Consider the following 5,000-nt stretch of genomic DNA (forward strand, 5'->3'; position numbering starts at 1 on the left):
CTGTCATTATTCTTCACCACCCCCAAATCTATACTGCTGCAGTGTTGTGTTGCTTTGTGGGAAGCAGGACAAAGAGAAGGGCAGGGCCTATGCAAATGAAGGCCTCAGGGATGTCTGGGAGTGCCTTTTTAGCAGTATTGTTAAAGTCCACCTTGCAACCGGATTGGTCGGGTAAGCTGAAAAACACCATGCCAGATTGGGCACCAGGTCTCTAGGCGCTTGGAGGACATATTGGGTCTACATCCCTCAGTTTCTGAGGTCCAAGAAATGTTCACCCTCTACCCTAATAGAGAGGTCTTGGCCGATCGTGGCTGAGAGGGGAAGAAGGTAGCAGTGCAAGATGCTTATGGGCCTTCTCTAATAATGGACCAACTTTCTCTCTCTCTCCTTACCTGTGGTTCTGCCTGGCTACTGGGGCTACCAGTTGTAAGCCTGCAGCCCACAGGGAGTTGGTTTGTTCCTCTCACACATGTAAATGGGTAAGCATTCAAGTGCACACACCTGCATACGTCCACACACCCTCGCGCACACACACTTTTGTCAACAAGCTTTTTCGCAATTAAGAGTATCAGGGACCCATGTTGAAATACAAAAGCAGCACACCACGTGACGGCCATCACATAGAGTCCAGCAGCAAATGGGAAACGTTTAACTAGCTGTGGTCCTATTACTTGCGCTCTACCGTGGAACAACTGCTGGATGAGTCCTGCTGGAGAATATTGAACCTACAACAAGTCTGAGGTAAATAAGAATTCCACAGGAATATAATCAAACAGGGACCTACAACCCTTCCGAGCCAGATAGGAGTCGAACCTACAATCTTCTGATCCGTAGTCAGACGCGTTATCCATTGCGCCACTGGCCCTATGTAGACTTATGCATCCTTTTGTCCTTAAGTGGGCTAGAAAGTGTGTGTGTGTGTGTGTGTGTGTGAAGGCACAAGGAAACCCATCTGACCTCCTGGAAGTCTGTTCTGTGAGGTTTTCCCAAGTTTTACAAAGGACTTTAGGAGAAGGAAGCACCTAAAAGCTAGGCGAAATGGTCCTAGATCCAAGGAAATCTTTTAGATCAGGCTCAGTTTCTTAAATAGTTTGCATTAACATAATCAGTTCCAGGTCTGTATGGGGCTGAGCTTGAGAACTCCTTAGTAAGTAGGCGTTTACAACAATAAGGGGTTTAATATTACAACACAGGCGAACATTCAGACACATTATCATAAGCTCACCTTGTCCAGGGACCCAAGCATGCTGCCTTTCCACTCTCAGAGCCCTTCACCTAACCTACTGTGCAGCTGTTTCACCTTTAATATCAATGTTCCACAGGCAGCGTGACGTCACAATGCTCCTTGTCTGTAGCCCGAACCAGGAGCCTTTGCAAACCTGGTATAATCTACATACTTACGGTGTATTTAGTCTTGGACCACAAATGCAGTGAAGAATAATGGATTGAAACTCTTCATACATTTTTGACCATTGGCTCAGATTTGAATGCGTACTGGCCATCTGAGCATCTCTGCCAGGCCACCCTATGTCTAGAGACTGTAGATTTAGAGAGTTTATAAACATTGTCAGTTCATCAATAAAGTGTGCTCGCTTCGGCAGCACATATACTAAAATTGGAACGATACAGAGAAGATTAGCATGGCCCCTGCGCAAGGATGACACGCAAATTCGTGAAGCGTTCCATATTTTTAACAGCTTTTAGGAGAGAAATCTTTTTTGTTTTCTAGACTAATTGAAAAAATAAAGCAGGTCCCAGTGCTGTCCCCGTGATATGTATTTTTCAATTAGTCTCTCCTCAACATTTTTAATGTATTTGCTTTGCAGTAAAGAAGGTGCGCTCTATGTTCAGCTGCATTTAGCAAGGAAGCCTGCAGGACTTCTGGGACTTTTCTTTCTCTTTTTTAGCCTCACTGTCATTATTCTTCACCACCCCCAAATCTATACTGCTGCAGTGTTGTGTTGCTTCGTGGGAAGCAGGACAAAGAGAAGGGCAGGGCCTATGCAAATGAAGGCCTCAGGGATGTCTGGGAGTGCCTTTTTAGCAGTATTGTTAAAGTCCACCTTGCAACCGGATTGGTCGGGTAAGCTGAAAAACACCATGCCAGATTGGGCACCAGGTCTCTAGGCGCTTGGAGGACATATTGGGTCTACATCCCTCAGTTTCTGAGGTCCAAGAAATGTTCACCCTCTACCCTAATAGAGAGGTCTTGGCCGATCGTGGTCGAGAGGGGAAGAAGGTAGCAGTGCAAGATGCTTATGGTCCTTCTCTAATAATGGACCAACTTTCTCTCTCTCCTTACCTGTGATTCTGCCTGGCTACTGGGGCTACCAGTTGTAAGCCTGCAGCCCACAGTGAGTTGGTTTGTTCCTCTCACACATGTAAATGGGTAAGCATTCAAGTGCACACACCTGCCTACGTCCACAGACCCTCGCGCACACACACTTTTGTCAACAAGCTTTTTCGCAATTAAGAGTATCAGGGACCCATGTTGAAATAGAAAAGCAGCACACCACGTGACGGCCATCACATAGAGTCCAGCAGCAAATGGGAAACGTTTAACTAGCTGTGGTCCTATTACTTGCGCTCTACCGTGGAACAACTGCTGGATGAGTCCTGCTGGAGAATATTGAACCTACAACAAGTCTGAGGTAAATAAGAATTCCACAGGAATATATTCAAACAGGGACCTACAACCCTTCCGAGCCAGATAGGAGTCGAACCTACAATCTTCTGATCCGTAGTCAGACGCGTTATCCATTGCGCCACTGGCCCTATGTAGACTTATGCATCCTTTTGTCCTTAAGTGGGCTAGAAAGTGTGTGTGTGTGTGTGTGTGTGTGTGAAGGCACAAGGAAACCCATCTGACCTCCTGGAAGTCTGTTCTGTGAGGTTTTCCCAAGTTTTACAAAGGACTTTAGGAGAAGGAAGCACCTAAAAGCTAGGCGAAATGGTCCTAGATCAAAGGAAATCTTTTAGATCAGGCTCAGTTTCTTAAATAGTTTGCATTAACATAATCAGTTCCAGGTCTGTGTGGGGCTGAGCTTGAGAACTCCTTAGTAAGTAGGCGTTTACAACAATAAGGGGTTTAATATTACAACACAGGCGAACATTCAGACACATTATCATAAGCTCACCTTGTCCAGGGACCCAAGCATGCTGCCTTTCCACTCTCAGAGCCCTTCACCTAACCTACTGTGCAGCTGTTTCACCTTTAATATCACTGTTCCATAGGCAGCGTGACGTCACAATGCTCCTTGTCTGTAGCCCGAACCAGGAGCCTTTGCAAACCTGGTATAATCTACATACTTACGGTGTGTTTAGTCTTGGACCACAAATGCAGTGAAGAATAATGGATTGCTACTCTTCATACATTTTTGACCATTGGCTCAGATTTGAATGCGTACTGGCCATCTGAGCATCTCTGCCAGGCCACCCTATGTCTAGAGACTGTAGATTTAGAGAGTTTATAAACATTGTCAGTTCATCAATAAAGTGTGCTCGCTTCGGCAGCACATATACTAAAATTGGAACGATACAGAGAAGATTAGCATGGCCCCTGCGCAAGGATGACACGCAAATTCGTGAAGCGTTCCATATTTTTAACAGCTTTTAGGAGAGAAATCTTTTTTGTTTTCAAGACTAATTGAAAAAATAAAGCAGGTCCCAGTGCTGTCCCCGTGATATGTATTTTTCAATTAGTCTCTCCTCAACATTTTTAATGTATTTGCTTTGCAGTAAAGAAGGTGCGCTCTATGTTCAGCTGCATTTAGCAAGGAAGCCTGCAGGACTTCTGGGACTTTTCTTTCTCTTTTTTAGCCTCACTGTCATTATTCTTCACCACCCCCAAATCTATACTGCTGCAGTGTTGTGTTGCTTTGTGGGAAGCAGGACAAAGAGAAGGGCAGGGCCTATGCAAATGAAGGCCTCAGGGATGTCTGGGAGTGCCTTTTTAGCAGTATTGTTAAAGTCCACCTTGCAACCGGATTGGTCGGGTAAGCTGAAAAACACCATGCCAGATTGGGCACCAGGTGTCTAGGCGCTTGGAGGACATATTGGGTCTACATCCCTCAGTTTCTGAGGTCCAAGAAATGTTCACCCTCTACCCTAATTGAGAGGTCTTGGCCGATCGTGGTCGAGAGGGGAAGAAGGTAGCAGTGCAAGATGCTTATGGTCCTTCTCTAATAATGGACCAACTTTCTCTCTCTCCTTACCTGTGGTTCTGCCTGGCTACTGGGGCTACCAGTTGTAAGCCTGCAGCCCACAGTGAGTTGGTTTGTTCCTCTCACACATGTAAATGGGTAAGCATTCAAGTGCACACACCTGCCTACGTCCACAGACCCTCGCGCACACACACTTTTGTCAACAAGCTTTTTCGCAATTAAGAGTATCAGGGACCCATGTTGAAATAGAAAAGCAGCACACCACGTGACGGCCATCACATAGAGTCCAGCAGCAAATGGGAAACGTTTAACTAGCTGTGGTCCTATTACTTGCGCTCTACCGTGGAACAACTGCTGGATGAGTCCTGCTGGAGAATATTGAACCTACAACAAGTCTGAGGTAAATAAGAATTCCACAGGAATATAATCAAACAGGGACCTACAACCCTTCCGAGCCAGATAGGAGTCGAACCTACAATCTTCTGATCCGTAGTCAGACGCGTTATCCATTGCGCCACTGGCCCTTTGTAGACTTATGCATCCTTTTGTCCTTAAGTGGGCTAGAAAGTGTGTGTGTGTGTGTGTGTGTGTGTGAAGGCACAAGGAAACCCATCTGACCTCCTGGAAGTCTGTTCTGTGAGGTTTTCCCAAGTTTTACAAAGGACTTTAGGAGAAGGAAGCACCTAAAAGCTAGGCGAAATGGTCCTAGATCAAAGGAAATCTTTTAGATCAGGCTCAGTTTCTTAAATAGTTTGCATTAACATAATCAGTTCCAGGTCTGTGTGGGGCTGAGCTTGAGAACTCCTTAGTAAGTAGGCGTTTACAACAATAAGGGGT

General features: G+C 45.6%; 5 non-coding genes across 5 annotated transcripts; 2 read left to right on the forward strand and 3 right to left on the reverse strand.

Annotated features, from left to right (window-relative positions):
- Positions 1–792: 792 nt before the first annotated feature.
- On the reverse strand, positions 793–865 carry TRNAR-ACG (transfer RNA arginine (anticodon ACG)). Its single transcript has one exon. It is a non-coding gene; the product is annotated as a tRNA-Arg (tRNA).
- Positions 866–1,585: 720 nt separating this feature from the next.
- Positions 1,586–1,692, forward strand: LOC147705321 (U6 spliceosomal RNA). Its single transcript, XR_015298025.1, has one exon. It is a non-coding gene; the product is annotated as a U6 spliceosomal RNA (small nuclear RNA).
- A 1,010-nt stretch (positions 1,693–2,702) lies between these two features.
- On the reverse strand, positions 2,703–2,775 carry TRNAR-ACG (transfer RNA arginine (anticodon ACG)). Its single transcript has one exon. It is a non-coding gene; the product is annotated as a tRNA-Arg (tRNA).
- Positions 2,776–3,497: 722 nt separating this feature from the next.
- Positions 3,498–3,604, forward strand: LOC147705323 (U6 spliceosomal RNA). Its single transcript, XR_015298026.1, has one exon. It is a non-coding gene; the product is annotated as a U6 spliceosomal RNA (small nuclear RNA).
- Positions 3,605–4,614: 1,010 nt separating this feature from the next.
- Positions 4,615–4,687, reverse strand: TRNAR-ACG (transfer RNA arginine (anticodon ACG)). Its single transcript has one exon. It is a non-coding gene; the product is annotated as a tRNA-Arg (tRNA).
- Positions 4,688–5,000: the final 313 nt, after the last annotated feature.

The sequence above is a fragment of the Lissotriton vulgaris genome, chromosome 7, assembly GCF_964263255.1.
Source record: "Lissotriton vulgaris chromosome 7, aLisVul1.2, whole genome shotgun sequence".
NCBI classification, from domain to species: Eukaryota; Metazoa; Chordata; class Amphibia; order Caudata; family Salamandridae; genus Lissotriton; species Lissotriton vulgaris.